This window comes from Lathamus discolor, chromosome 3 (assembly GCF_037157495.1).
Source record: "Lathamus discolor isolate bLatDis1 chromosome 3, bLatDis1.hap1, whole genome shotgun sequence".
Classification (NCBI taxonomy): Eukaryota; Metazoa; Chordata; class Aves; order Psittaciformes; family Psittacidae; genus Lathamus; species Lathamus discolor.
Genome location: NC_088886.1, coordinates 86,471,974 through 86,488,517, shown reverse-complemented (window position 1 = coordinate 86,488,517; position 16,544 = coordinate 86,471,974). Strand labels below are relative to the sequence as shown.

The following is a 16,544-nucleotide window of genomic DNA, read 5'->3' as shown; positions in this document are numbered from 1 at the left end:
ATCACGGCTAACTTGAAAAATACGAACAAAGATGAAAGTGAAAACAGTGACTGAAAACTTTATGACTGAACATGCTGAATTTGAGTAGTTATGATTAATGAGGGTCACATTTTGTTCGCTGTAAATAGTTGAGTAATTGCTGTAAATCCATGAAAATATTAACAAAAAGTGAAAGGTTTTAGCAAACATCAACCCACACAGGAAATATGTAATGCATTGCTACAGAGCTGTACCAAACCAAAATTCTTTACAGCTTGCGATATTACAGCCAGTTTTCCCTTCAGTTTCTGGCATCATTGTCCATTTCTTCACCCAAATATGATCGCAAAACAGGGATGTATTGTTTTGTATTTGTCCAAATACAAATCCAGTTATGTGAAAATTATCATTAAAACCCCCCAAACATGCACACATCATTGGCTAGTTTGAATCTTTACTTTAAAAACAGTACAATCACTGTGTTCATGGATCTGATAACGTCACTAATGTAACAGCTAAAAATAGCTGGGGCCAAAATGAGGATGTGTCAAGAGGCAGATCTTGAACGCTGATACAAATGTCTGCACTGAGTTTCACTTGGTTAGAGAAAGCAGGAGACAACTTTGAGACTCGCTTTTGTCACAGAAATCTCTATGATGTTACATTCAACACATGATCAAACAGTCTGCAGAGGGGAGAAAGGAAAGGTCCTGTTTGGTCTGTCCCTAGAGCTTGGAGACTCTGCCCATCACCCACCAAGCTGCCCACCAACTTGATGGCCCTTCAGACAGGAAAACTTGCACGGCTTGTCATAGATCCAGTAGTCATGAAAAATACCTGTTTATGCTGAAAAAGTGTTATACTTTTCAGAGCAGAAAGTTTCTGAATTCTAATCTCCTGCCACCTTACCTAAAGAAACCTCCTAGGCTCTTCAGGCAGACTTTACAGTTAAAAGTGTTTTAACTCTGTCTCCAGCAACAGGCTTCTTATCCAGAGCCCCAGTGGTGATTTAACACCCTCCCAGAAGCCTACACTTGAGTTCTTCAAACTTAAAATGTAACATGACTGCTGCTAAAAACTGAACATGCAGCAAGGTGTATTTATCAAAGTCATTTCCGTATTTGATGAATACTGCCAAGCTGTGCAAGTTACATTATCGAACTGTATCTGACTTAAGTTAAAAATATCAGCCAGCAAATGCCAGACACGGAGTATAAGAATGTTCCTTGTTGCTGCATATTTACTCAATCAACTCTGCAGACAGGAGCACAAATGACCCACAGGGAATATCTTTCAGCTGTCAGGCAAAGCTCGGGTTGGTTTACTGAAGCACCAAAGGTGTTTATGTTCTGAAAGCCCTAATGTCTGCAGAGACTCTCTTCTCTAATGAAAATCTGAGACATTTGCATCACCTTTAAATCTCTTCAGGTTTTGTGCTCCCTGCTTCCAGCATGGCTAATGACGTAGGTTTTCATAGGAACTAAAATTTCCTTTGTTAGCAATGAAAGTACATTTTAATTCCAAGTACATTTTAACCTTTTTTCTCTCAATAACAAATGTCCAGCTTCATCCCACGACTTTTCCTTCATCTGTCTTGCACAGACTTGCCATAATTTTACCAAAAATGCTCCTTTCCATACCGAAAATAAAAACATTTTCCCTTTTTTCTTGTTGACGCATTTTTGTTTTAAACTCTTTCCTCCTCAGTATCCTTTGGCCCTGGGGAATCTCTGCTTTCCTGCGAGATCCCTTGAATATGTCTTTCCTTCAAGCCTGGTATTGCTGCTGCTTGTACCAGCCAGGACAGGCTGGCTAGTAACTAACTTGATGTCCCCTAGTCAGTGAGTCCTTTGCAACACTGTCAGCCCAGAGCCTGGGTTAATTGGAAGGCATTGCTCAAGGCTAACGCCTGGCAATCTGGGCACAAGGCTTTTTTGGAAGTGCAAACATAAACTACTATTATTGAGGGTGTCGCAGTATTAGCTGAACTGAGCAGCTTATACAGGATGCTTATGAAATCAATGATTGTAGAACTGACCTTCATTTTACCTTCATGAAACTGATACAAGGATTCAATGCTGTCTTTGTCACTGTCTTCTTATGCTCAAGATGTTTCTGTACCATAAGGAAATTGTCAAAGATAGAAAGAGCTAGTTCAAAGTAGGAGATTATTTTCAGGCCCAGATATGTGGGTTTCTGATGTCTGAGAAGACTCTATGCCAATGTCTATCAGGTGAAAAGCTAGGAATTTTCACAAAGTACCCAGGTTGCAGGGAAAAAGCCTATAGTCACTGCCCACTTTGGTGCTGTGACAAAAAAGGGTTGTTGTGAAGGTTAAAATCAGACTACTGAAAAGGAGCTGGGCAGGACTTCCATAGTAATATCCTCTAAGAAGCTGTGTACAAGGCCCAAAGAACAAGAGATCCAGAGTGCCAGGGCATGGAAGAGATGATGGTGTAGACAGCAGGAATTTAGCTATGTTGGGAACAAGGGACTCATATAAAACAGAGGAAACCTGTGCAGGTTGGATGGGCTGCCTGTTCATCATGAAAACCAGAACATCACTATGAAGAACTAAAACAGTCATTGAGAAGCATCAAACTTGGAAGCAGGGGACAAGCCAAGAGAGGCAGGAATACTCAATTCAGACTGATGCAACCTATGAGGTGGTCCTAACTAAAGTGCAATGCATTTCTGAGAATCAGGAGGAAAACAAGGAGCACATTCTGTGTGAATACGGAAGGGTAAATTAGACTGCCACCATGCTCACGGAATTGTGTGGGCAACAGTAAACAAAGCTGTGAAGCCAATACCTGGAAGTATTTCTACATTAATTCAAGAAGCCTAAAAAGTTAGAGAGGGAGCTAAAATGCCTGGCACAAAAAAACAACCTGATAGAACAGCCTTCTTGGAGTGTGAGGGAAAGAGGATAACTAATGAGATGTGGACTACCTATTTGATAGGAAAGACGGAATAGGACACACAGGCCAGGGAGAAGCACTGTATGTAAAGGATATTATACAGTGGGACAGCAGAAAAATATTAGCGGGGGGAAAGAAATGCAGTGGAATCCTTGTGGGTGAAAAGCATGGACATTAATAATAGCATAGCTGTACCACCAACCCTCTGATGAGGGCCATGCCAGAATCACTGGCTCAGGAAAAGCTTCACGAAATTAGAGAAGCTGCAAATTTAGGTGAGGTACAAATTCAAAGAGACTGCAATTAACCTCACTAGACTGAGTTAATGCTTCATTAAGATACAGAAATCTACTTTTTTTTGACACACAAATGCTTGCTACTTAAAAAATGTATTGGAGTTGGTCTCAGCTGATGCACAGGGCAGCAGCTAGTAATGGGAGAGGTGTTCTGTATTAGTGATCATCATACAATATTGCTTAAAACTAGAAAAACAGAGAAGGCCAAATAAATCTAGTCCGTGGCTATTCAGTTTCAAGAAAAAAACAACCATATGCTGAAAAAATTAGTCATTATAAAAAAGTGAACCTCAACACTATCTCACCCCTCCAAAAACTCTGAAAGGCTTAGTTCAAAGGCCAGTAAGTATACGAAAGCCTGATAGGGATGAAATACACTGTACTAGAAGACTAGGTAATGTGTGACACAAACCATGAAAAAACCAAAGCAGTCCAAACTGCCTCTGCATGGATGGCTTAATAGGAAAGCAAAGGAAACTTTCAAAGGCAGAAGATCAGAATGAAAAAAACCCAAACAAAACCCAACCAACCAAAAGAAACCCAAACCCAAACAAAAAAGCCAAGAAACATCAAAACAAAGCAGAAAGCTTTCTGAAGTAAGGACAGAAAAATCCCATAAAATAAAGCAGCTCAAATGTAAACCGGACATAAAGAGGGTTAAGCCAGAATTTTAAGAGTGACTTGCAAATGATGCCTAAACTGATAGTAAAGCATTCTTTGAACATCAAAAGCAGGAAGCTATCCTGCGATTAGTGGGACCAGTTGATGACCAAGGCATAAAAAGGAAGGGGAAGGAGCAGCTATCTCATCTATGTAGTGTCTCCTACACTACATAGTCTAGGAGCATTCCACTGAGAAGAGAAAGCTAAAAAGGAGGTATGAACACAGTTTATAGTATCAGAAAAAAAGTGGATAGTGGAATGCAAGCAGGATCAAACAGAATGAAGTCCTGCAATGCTAGGAAAAGTAGTAGGGGACACTATGAAACTGTGTCTGAAACAGGAGACTGATTCAATTCAGATCAAAGTACTTCCCACCAGTGAATAGTGAATCTCTGGAACTTGCTGCTAGAGGCAGAGTATCAACAGTTTCAAGTAGGAATGCGGCAGATTTATAGCAAATGCACCCTTGAACACTAGAAATAATATACATGGCCTCTAACATCCCTAATACACAAGCTGTTATGCTGAGAGCATGAGAATGTACCCTGGAAGTGGCCAAGTTTGCATGCTATCCTTAAACAGTCTCTCCTATTGCATCTGCTGGAGACAGAAGCAGGCTACACTGATCATTGTTCTCACGTAGTCAGGCATCTTTTAATGAACTTTTGCTCAGCTTCTGTATCTCAGCTTGTGTTATGTTGCCTTTTTTTTCTCTCAGCTGGACAACCCATCCCATAACAGTCTTTGTCATTCTTTTACCATTTCTGATAGATTGCCATTAGTCCTACAACTCAGGTACAGATGTTCTTCTGGGACTGATGTATGAGAGAAATCTGAATCATCCATGAGTGAATACCCAAAGCCAAAGCAGACACCATTCTACAGCAGCAGTTATAGAGAAATAAAAAAACCCAATCCTTAGCATGTTGCAGATTTAATTCTCAAAATCAAAAACTTTTTTTTTTTTTTTTAAATAAAAGAGCAAGAAACTTCATGGGGTAACATGTTCAGAAAATTATATTAGCATTGATTAACCAGTACCTTGCAGAAGTTAGTATCCCAGTGAGACCTATTCTAAGAGTAATAAGTAAAAAAAGTAAAGGAAAAGTTGGGGAACATCGGATCACAGTTAAAAGGAGGAAATATGCTCTTCTGCTGAGTAATTTCTGCAGCTTTTAATCTACAGTGTTGCAAAGCATACCACAGCAGTGAGAGTTAGTGAAAAGATGAATACTCTATCCCAAAAGAATTGTAAATTACAGCACATTAACAGAAGCCATTTGGATATGGTCATTAGTACAAAAAATAATGCAACAAGCAGCAGCACCCCCACCGTCCTTCACTAACAATCAGAGGAAACACAAACAGATTCCTCAGTGCACATGTACCAGACTCCCATCTGGAATATCCTGGATTTCCTTTCTCCTCAGAGTTTGACAAAAGGTGATAACAGATACTACAAATCATCAGCACAAGCTCACTTATTGGCTCGATGGAAATTCTGAGCAAAAAGATGTTGACAACAGTATCCCAACCATCTCTTTTTCTGATTTGTTGGTGCAGTACAACACACAATCATCACAGAGAGAGTTTTACAACCATTGCAATAGTGTTTTCTATTTATAACTATTGGAATGTGAATTTATGATCTGTGAAAGGCTTTACAGTTCTGAGTGACAGCCTGGGAGTCTTTTATTTCATAAACACTACATGATTTAATAAGCAAGAGATCAGGAAGCTGATTCTAAGAAATGAACCTACAGAAAGTATTTTTCAATCTGAAGACAACCATGCTAATAAGACTGAGGTTATGCTCTTCATGTTGTTACACACAGATGCACATGTCTTGCTGTACAGAAACAGAGCAAATTACATGGTCTATACAAACTCCAAGAAGGAAGAAAATGTTAAACCAGCATGCTGGGGAGACAGCTGAATCAGAAACTCACCATAAGAAATAAGTCACTTTTCAAAGGAAGTGTAATACATGCTTTTTCCAAGGACCATTTATTAGGGACTAACACATCGTTTATTTTGAGTGCAGCTTTGGAAAAAAATTTGCAAGGGCCATTATAGTTAAATCCAAAGATTAAATTTCTAGTTTGGAATTTTCAAAACATTCTTTGCTAGTTTAACCTTGCTCCCCTTAAAGTCAAGAACAGGTTTTTCCAAGGATTTCAATGGGAAAGGAACCGAAGCAAGCAGAGCAATTCCAAGATTTCTGCCATGCAGTACTTCAGTTTTCCACTTTAGAGGAGTATTAGCTACATTCTTATGTAGCTATGTAGACAACGTGGGCTGCAAGAGCTGGCTGAAGAGATAAAGTTCTTATTAGCCCAATAGGTCTAGGAGTTCAATTAAACTGTTAAATGTTTTGTGGAATTAACTTCATACAAGAATTTACTGATGGGTCACATCTTTCTAAATGTGAAAGCTGTTGGCAGAACTACATTATCCAACTTCAGAAGCTCTCAGTGAACACTACAATAGGTGCCAAAGTTTATACTTTCAAGGTTTTCCAACTGTCTTAAAAGCATTGAGAGTCTTAGCCTAAAACATCCTTGTGAAGTGGACTATACCCATGATTGCCCACCTCCTTTTTTTTTTAGTACAGATGAGGAAGATAAAATACAGAGGCTGTAGTGGAGAAGAATCTACGTGGAAATTTGTGACTTCAGGCCATTCTTATGCACAGAAAAGGAGAAGTAGGAGAATTGCTGATGGAGAAAATATTGACCAGCACAGTTACCTGCTAGAAGATACCTTCCTGCCTGAAGGCCCATGGGTTCCAGGAGGCTGGAAGTTGCACAGTAAGCCAGCCAAGTAATCATTAAAGTATTGAATGGAAAGGAGAAAGCAATCAGTCCTTGAAGGCAGGAAGGGTCTAAAACAAGCTGGACACTTGGGGAAAAAAAAAAAGGTGAGCGTGAAAAATACTGTGAGTCTGGTCCCCTTTTACCAGGACAGGGTGAGGTTCACCTAATTTCAGCTGTCTAACAGCTACAGAAGTCCCATCTCAGCTGACTGTCCATCCTCTCTTTAGCATTAATGGAGAGATCAAGCACTGCTGGGGTATACCTAGTTCATCCCTCCACTTCAGAACATGTTCCAGCACAATAAGCTGCAGGCAGCTGAAGCTGATGACATGAAACCCACCTTGGGAGTGTCAGCTAATAATTATTTTAAGATGGGGCAAAGTTTCAATGAGTAATAGATCTTCAGCTACTCAGGACTGCATGTGGTCCCAGACAGCAGAAAGCTGTGCAGCCTGCAACTGCATTGTGCTAACATGCAGCCCCGGCTATATTAACTAATTAACAGTTAATTAACTGGTTTTGTCCCATCTGCACAGAACCTAATGTAGTGGATGTCTAACTAGTGCCCCAGTTTGTGATTTGTGCTCACATACACCACAGCATTTGATAAAACAATGCTGTGTTTTATGAACTGCATGCAGATCCAAGGTTGGAAATTACTAAAGGACATAAAAAGCTTGCATTATTACAATCAGTTTTAGCTGCTTCAGTGAATAGCTGAAAAAGCTGAATACTTAGCATCACCAGATATAGCTTGTCCTTGAATTTGCATAGACAAACCCTGCTTCCTCTCTTCAAATTTCTTCTTGTATATGTCCTTATAATATGAATGTCCACCACTATTCATAATCAATTGAACAATTGCTTCCTCACCTTTAACTTTACACCTTTAGTTGCAGAAGTCAGTAACTGTGATGACAACTGTAAGTGTTATACTTATTTCAAAGAAGAAACTGCTGCAGTCTGCAATGGAAAAATTACTTCGAACATTTTCCAAAATAGCAAAAAAAATTACATCTGTCAGCAGCTGGAACAGATCTTACATTTACGTCTTAGGTACAGCTTCCTTTTGATATTATGGAGATGGAAGGGCTTGTTTTCTCAGCAGCAATTTAGAAATGTCATCTAGAAGCTTCAGGAAGATAACCCTTAAAGGTACTGTAATCACACCTCAAAAAGAAAACTGATTTAAAAATCATCACTGACCTACACTTCTCCCTCTGGGCACACTACACACCAGGCTAACATCTGCACATCTGTTCTTTGTACCTGAGTGTGTCTCAAACGCAGAAATACAGAAAATAAACTACTGTCTAAATCAACAAGATATTGTATTACACTTTGTGGTTCCCATTAAGTGAAAGCCATCACAAAGTCTTGGAAAGAAAACCATACCATTAATCATGTGCATTTAAAATTACAACTAAGAACCACCTAAATGCAACTGATTGGTATCAAAACCTGGAAATTTATTCAGATTGTGATTAGTGCAAGCCTGGCCTGCAAAATGCAAAAGTAAGTGATATTCAAAATGGTTGCTACCATATGATAGTAGCACTTTTCTTTCCAGCTAGTTAAAGCAACCTATTCTGCTGCCCAGTCTGTCTCTGAACTTCTCTTTATCCTACAAAATTCCCTTATCTTTCTGTCTTTTTGATCCCCTAGATAGCCAGCACTGTTAACTCTGCATCTTGAAAATACATGTCAGCTCATTTGCTATGCCTGGCTGCATGCAGGTTTCACAGTTATTACCTTTTTTATTTTCCTTTTCCTTTTTTTCCTACAATGATATGCTATCTGTAATAATAAGGTCACAAAAGCTTCTGCAGAAACAGCCTAATGACATTCATTAGCATGTAAGATTTCACACAAGCATAATCGACAGGTCAATATGCAATATATGTGTTCTAGCTGTTGCTAGATGTGATCACCACTAAGATCCGAGAGAATGAAGGAGAGGAAGAATAATTCTACAAAACAACCCAAAATAAAAAATATTTCATATAGGAAATAAATGTATAGCAAGCACTGGAGTCTTCCATGCTGAACGTATTCACATTTAGTGGTAGGTCATTGTTCCTACCCCTCAGTGACATGAATACATTCTTCTCTGGCCCTACAAGCATCACTAAACTGGGAGAGGCAATGATCTTTCCTGGCCTTTCAAAACCCTATTTGGAAGCAGAGGTCTGATGAAATTCTGTGTCTGGTGCCACTGCACTTGCGAAAGACAGAATTCGAATACTTTGTCTAAGACAATGTCATAAAGTATCATGTCAAACCAAAATGTTTCAGACAAAAAATCAAGCATCTCCTTCAAACTCCTTACACAACACACACACTAACACATTCAAAGGCATCTAAGTGCTTTTTGCGTATCTTTGCACAGCTCTGCCTGCAAACCAACTGGTTTGTACCTACTGATACTAGCACATAGACAGTGTCAGTAATGCAGATGATTGGGGTCTGCCCTATAAAGGGTAAGTAACAATAAGAAAAAGACCTATTAGGGCCTATTGTGATAATACGGTTAAGAGTCAAAGCAAAGAAAGAACAGCCATTACAATTTCTATATAAATAATTCACACAGCATCTGTGGAAAATCAGTACTGAAATATTTCAGTTTGAAGACCTGATTTCAAAACACACACTTCGGTATTTTGCTGAATTGGATCCTCAGCAAAATAAATGCAGATACTTAGCTCTCACCAGGAACAGAAACGTTTTTGGAAACTCTCATTCCAGTTCCCAAGACTTCGTAGTTACAACATATAACCACGCCAGCCTGTTGCAAAAGAGTTTACATTCAATAGCAAATGGAACAGATATAATGCCTTAAATCAAACTAGAGACACTTGTCCTGAAAAATACATGAAACACACCCACAGCTCAATAATGCTTTACTCATTCATGCTAATTGGGTCCTTCTTCAGTGCCTGCAAATGCACAGGAACTCAAGCTCACTATTTAGCTCTGCTTTTGCAACTCAATTCCTACCATTTCCTGGGACTGTCCACCATAAAACAATTACATGAAGTATTTCTGTTTGATGTTGTCTAGTTCTAGAAGTGGCTCATATAAAAACCAAACTCTTAACACATTACACTTAAGATAATTTCTTTTTCAGTACTCATTACCACAAAGTCGCTATTACTTGTCCACCCAGATTGAAGTACTGTGGGGGTTTTGGCAGAACATTCTTTTCACAGACAGATAAAATAAGATGGCGTTATTGCTCTGCATATGTTTAGCATGCTCCTAGCAGCTAGAGGCACAGAAGACACACCCTCCAGACACCATTGCGCGCTTCCTAGAATGGCACAAACACTGCTGCATTTCCCTTCAGTTTGAATATTGGTCCAAACCACCCACTGCCTGAACACAGGAACAGTAGAATGACACAAGTATTAACATGAGAGCTAACAAAAGTGAGAGGAAGTGTCCTCTCCAGTCAAGCCAAATTTATAAATTCATCAGTCAACACTACATTAAATATCTAAAAAGAAAGAAACCCACTTGAACTTTGGCTTCCTTTCAACACACTTGATGATGTTTACAGTATTTTAGCATGCTACCAGATTCTAATACAATAAATGTGCTCAGCTACTGTTGTAGTACTCAGTGTTTAACCCTGCGACACTCCTGGCCCAGCACACGTGACTGCTGCCAACAGAACGCACGCTCAGGGAGTTTAAATCTCAGCAGCGAACACGCCTGAATGTTTCCCTTCTCAGTACTGCAAATGCTTGCAATAAATTACTTACAAAATATAGGCCTGACTCACCGCCACATTACACCAATGCACTGTACACAGCTGCCTTCAATAGCGTTACACTAGTGTAAAAGAGAAGTAGGGGAGGAGTGAAGCAAGCCCTATGTGCAGATAATTAACTATCCTTTTCATTGAACCATAATATACTTTCTCCATAAACTGGCAACAGAACCAATCAGTGCACACATTTCATTTCAAATACAAAGTAATTTTAGGAGCTAGCATTATTGTACCGTTTGAAATATTCTCTGTTCCCATCAAATGATTCCCTCTGTAATTGATGTCATAAAGAATATCTGTGTTAAGCTGTCTTCATTTCCACAGTTTTCAATCCTTATGATGATCAATTATTTATATACAGACTAGATGAAAGGCAAGATTGTAATGACTCCAAGAGATTTAAGAGTGATATAATAAATCCTGAAAGCAGAACTCAAGTGGGTGATGGTAACAAAAGCCAGTACTGGACGATCTTATTTTACTATTTTTAGAAGCTGCCTTTTGCCCCGCTCCCCAAAAAAGATCACTAGAACAGCACCTCCTCCTGGAGTCCTTCTCCTTTTGTGCTAGAAATACAGCTTCTGCTTCCCATGAGATCCCTGTCACCCTCACCCTCTCCACCTTATTCTTCCTTTAAAAAGAAAACAGAGCCTGTTGGTTGCTGTCCTTATCAGTCCAAACATTTTGGTTGCCAGGATGTCCTCACTGAGTGGCAGGGGAAAGTCCTTGATCTGATTTTTTTAAGAAGTGCTTCCGTGCAAAGTACATTAACACATCTTCATCACACTAATGACGACTCAGGGCTTCAAAGTTTACATTTGTATCCAAACTTTCCAAAAACATCTGGCTGTCTTTGGTTCAAGGTCACAATAAACATAAGCATTGTCATCAGTCAGTATCCCTGTCATATGTAACTCAAAAAGGACACACACTTCTTCATATAACTCTCATCAGCCTTGAAAAAGAAATCTGGCAAAAATACCAATGACTTAGATAAATCAAAGACTTTAACCCACGCTTCCATCTGCCTCCTTTTATTCCACAATTCTCTAAAGAAAAGATTCAACTGCTAACAGTCACCAGTCTATTTTCTGTGATCGCATTGAGACATCAGATACGTCTAAGCATGTGAGTTCTGGCTTCCTTCCAAGTGTAGATTCCATCTGTGTTTAGGGACATATATCCCTATTAATTGTTCAAACAAAGAAACCTACACCAAAGGATATCCTTTGGATTTCTCTCAAAATATACTACATTGTCCTAGTCTTACATGTCTTCATGCTTGCAGTAATTCTTTGTAGTAACTCGAGCACATGCGTTGTTACAATATATATTTATCTGTTGCAACACTGACCAGTAATTTGGGCAACTGTAAAGAACTTGATTTTCAAATTTGCTCTTCATTGCAGAAACCCCAGGCTCAGTTGGAAGGTGTTCATTTGGAACAATAAGGAGAAAGGATCAATAATTTTTCACAGTCAAGGCCAAAATACGTGGTTAAATATAGGGCAAATTCCAAAGCCTTGAAATAATAATAAAAAAAAATCTCACATTTTATTTCAACAAGCACTTCAAGAATTGTTACTTATGTTAAAAAGATGTACAGTAGTTACACATTGCAATGTGATCTTACATTTTTAGATTGTACTAAAGACGGTGTTTCCTATAGTGCTAGACAGATGATGTGGTTAAAAGATTACATATTCTAGGACCAAGTTTTGCAGTAAAAAAATTCTGTTTTCCTCAATTAAGACTCACAAAATATGGTCCTAATTGATTTGTATAACAATAAACATGATCATGGTTACAATTAGTGCCAAAGCCTTTTGCCAATTTATTTCTCTTTCTCTCCTTCGGGATTTCTCCTTTTCATAATACACTTGCAAGAAACAATAACTCTTCATAATGTCTGCATGGAGTTCATTCTAAACGATAAAACAGCTCAGTCCAGAAAGCAGCTAAGATTGAGTTTATGTCAACAGGTAGAATTTACAGTCCTGCAAAAAGAAATGTTTAACAGTCAACTATTTAGCTGCAATAAATTAGACTTTCACTGTGTTCTTCTTATCACTGCAATCTATAGATGAAAAGCAGTATATGGTAGCTAATTATTAACTTTATTTATTACCACAGGCAGGGTTTTCTAGTAGTACTCTGTTCCTTAATGTGAAACTAGGGATCAGAACTTTATGATGACCTGAAGCTGATTTCTTAACAGTTTCGATTTCCTGCTCTTCACAGTCACCATAAATCTTGTTTTCTTCCTCAAAACTTCAGATGTTTCTAACTTCTTATCTATCAGCCTCTAAAGTGCTTCCAGACTCCCACAAATGTTTCAGCAGACTCTGCAGGCTTGCCTGCCACTCTGCTAAATGTCAGGCCATATATCTCTTTTGGGGCAGTTCCCCTCTGAAGAAGTTACACCATCCAAAAACATGTAAGTAGGAAGGACCCAGAGGCACCCGAGTCTTGGCTGTATTTAAAGTCTGAACCCATGCTGTCATCCTAACTTGCCTAGCATACAAACTGATTGGACAAGACTGTGCTTAAGATCACCAGGCTAAAACAAGAGACAAGCTTCAGCAGTTCTTACCCAGATCATGGACCATATCGTTTTTTACTGAGAACTGTGATTGCAGAGATGTCATCATGTACACATTGGTAAGTTTCCAGACTTAAACCTGGTTGTCTTAAAACAGGAAGGTGGGGACTGGGGAAGGGCAGCATGGACGCTGGAAAGAGTGGTGATGATGAAGGAAAAGGAGTTTGCAAAGAATTCATCACAGGTTAAGCATTTGAGAACTGGAATAAAAATGAAGTATTTTGCTCTTGCCCCATCTATGCTCTTTACAAATCACAGCCACCGGAACAGGTCAATAGAACAGATATTTTTCTGTTCAAATCTGACTTTACCACTTAGTTGAATCCCTTGGAAGTGTTCTCAAGGAGCAAAACCAGGACTTCTTCTCAGCTCTACTGTGAGCTGTCAGGTATTGTGACACTTCTAGGAAAAGCATGGGGCAAAGTCAGAAGGAAAGGAAAGGGGATTTACAACGCTTACATAGCTGTTAGAACTGTTTCTGTAATACAAAATGCTAACAGCAGCACAGCTCAGAAAAGCCATTCTTTTGCTCAAAAGTAATCTTTAAAAGAAAGCCACATAATAAAGGATATCCTGGTGCTGAAAAACAAGCAGTGTAACATGGAAGGACAGTGTGGTATGGAATAAGAAATCTTGTATGACACACCAGCTCCTCATGTGAAAAATGCTCTAAGATGCCATTTATTACTTTGGTCTGCAGTTCTTAAAAGAATACAAAGTGAATATACAAAAGGCATCTCTCCTTCGATAGCATTATCCTTTCAAGTGTGGCAGTATGTTTGATTAATGTCTAGTAACTAAGGGATAAGGTGCCACATTTGTGTCGCATGAAATGTGAAATGACACAGGACTCGCTGTCATGTTTCCTGATGGTGCTTTCATGTTCAATTTTGTTGGGTTTTAAGCTGTTTGTTTTGCTTCTGCTGTTTGCATGGGCTCATGTGAATAGTTCAGGATTTGGATCATGTGGCTTTAGTCACATGTGGCAGAGTTGATAATATTTTATACATTCTTCTATAAATAGGTGCTGAGAATATCCTGCCTCATGGCTGCATGTGACTGCTAGATGCAGCGTTCACAGATGAAACTCCCTGGTGTGAAGCAGAGCTGAATGTTTACAGATGTGTTTGACAGAGCTAGCTTTTCTGCTGAAAACACTTTCCAAATCATGTTTCTCTTAGTAAAATGAGGGAGAGTTCATAAAATGTGAATCTACGTTTGATGGGAAACATGCTGCTAGGAAATAGTATGTTCATGTTGTGAAACATAGGATATAAAAATGAGAAGAACAGTTGTATGATGTCTTGGTAGGCCACATTTCTCTTAATTTTGCGGAGGTAAACAAATCAGCTGCAACCCTGTTTATTCAGCTTTACCCACATCTAGGACACCCTGTCTCAGCTGGATGCTTCATAGGTGCAAGAATAAATGACCATTCTCCCCAAGAAAAACCGTGTGCTCTTCTATGAGCTTTTAAATCATTATTTTATTTTTTTTTAACTATTTTTTTCTACCTTCTGCACTGCCTGCAGCTGCCAGGGCTTCCTTCTCTCTGCCCCATTTGCAGCCTCAGGCAATGGGAGTCTGCTGGGAAGTACAGGAATGAAACAGCGTTCCCAGGATTCCTTCTTTCCCCACACACCCTAACATGGCCCTCCACTGCCAATGTAACGTATTGCCCTGACAGTTATAAAATTACCCTTCTGTTTCTAATTACTTTTCCAGACAGATGCCGCTAGGTTGCTTTGTTATATTTTGGATGCATTCTTTTTACTATTTACTAATTCACATTTCTAAAGGGCAAGGCTTGCCTAGGATCAGCAAAAGGCAGACAAGTCCGCAATCTGTCCACAGTCTACTCTCAAGCACCTCTCTCTGTTGCTGTTGATTGTTGCACGATGCTCCCTCCCTTCCTCCTCTCCTAACTCTTCTGTGCCTCAACATTTCTGTCCACTTTGCCAAGTCCCTCAAACATCTGCTTCCTCCACCCCTACTCTTGCGCTCAAGAATGTCTCTGGCAAAAGCCTGTGACCAGAATGACTTTCCCCACCAGAAACCTATTCTTCCCTCTTTTGGTCTCACCCCAGCAGAACACCTCTCCCAGCACAAATAAGCCTCTGGACTGGTATTTCTAGGAATCTCAATTCAGATCATCTTTGCCTTTTTCTACTTCCCTTTTCACTGCACAGTATCCAAAAAGAAGTCTGACAGAGCATGACATGGTCTTCCTCTTATCAGCTTGCCTTTGGTGATTACCCATGTCTTGTCCATAGTCTCTACTGCAGAAGCACAAGTTTCTCAGCTGTTTTCTTCCAGCCAGTCCATGACCACCTCAAGAACCTCCCCCTCAGGCTGCAAAACACAACAGAAACATAACTGGTTTCTTTCATCTCTAAGATCATCCTGTGTTGTCAATACTGTTACACAGAGGTGGATATTTTTTTTCATACTGCTTCCAGTTAAGTTCCTCTCTCTAGTACAGGTTTTCTCTTCACATTTCAATAAAGATGTCATTAGAGTTTCAAGTGATGGTTTTCTAGACAAATGTCACAACCACTTATTCCATTTTCATTCCCTTTGTGCGTCATTATTCTTAACATTCTCCAGTGCACGTTCAAATAAATATTTGCCTCCTTGTACCCCAAACATCATTGACATCATCATATCCCAACTGCCTTATTTCTTGAACTGATGCTTTAGAAGGACTCTCCTTTTCCTTCCTCCATTTTTCTGTGGGATTTCTGCACATCAGAATTAACTTATCTTTTAACATACTTCAGCCTCTTTTCAAAACTATAGACTTGTTTGACTCCCCATGTTCAAGGAAGGAATCTTTATTGGCATCACTGAAACCTAACAGATATGTGGCCACCAGCTAAAGCCCAGCATAGCTTCAGTATATTCTTTCTTCTTATTCTATTTTAAGCACTTCCCACTATCTCTTTATTTCAATAGTCATAGTGAACTACCCCATATAAGTACTAGCCTCTATGTGTCATAGACTTGGGGAAGATTCTCTTTGCCTTGACCTCCCAAGTGTTCACATTCAGACTGGGTCTAGTTTTCATAAAGGAATTGCCCATAGCTCTTATCCTTTCGCAGCTTGGCTGAAAACCTTTTGTCATCTAACTGAAGCAGCTTTGCTTCACTCTAAACCCAAGCAAGTCACAAAGAACCTCCTGCCAGCTTCAGCTCTGGGGCTTCTGTCTAAGTATCTCTTGAGTTGCTGCTCCTTCCTTACTGTATTTTCTTCTTTTTCTTCCCATGGTACAAATACAGCACTAATTTGATTTCTGAGAGGCTTAAAACGTTGAGACTAAAACAACCATAGAAAAAAACACCCCAAACCAAACAAAAAATTACTCACCTCCCTCCTTTTCCCCTAAATTGAGCACAGCTCTTGCAACAGGCAGGAAGGGGTAAAAAAGCCTGGGAGACCAAGGCAGCTGGTCTCATCAGACAACCACACCCAGCTGTTTTATATATGGGACAGGAA

At 39.4% G+C, this 16,544-nt stretch overlaps 2 long non-coding RNA genes across 2 annotated transcripts in view; one reads left to right on the top strand and one right to left on the bottom strand.

The window, feature by feature from the left end:
* LOC136009868 (uncharacterized) overlaps nt 1-16,544 on the bottom strand; it is a 106,159-nt gene that overhangs the window by 27,387 nt on the left and 62,228 nt on the right. The gene's annotated exons all lie outside the window — the stretch shown is intronic.
* Nucleotides 12,981-16,544, top strand: part of LOC136009869 (uncharacterized) — a 32,386-nt gene continuing 28,822 nt past the window's right edge. The window contains exon 1 of the long non-coding RNA XR_010610686.1: nt 12,981-13,107. This is a non-coding gene — a long non-coding RNA (uncharacterized LOC136009869). The remainder of the gene's footprint in view (nt 13,108-16,544) is intronic.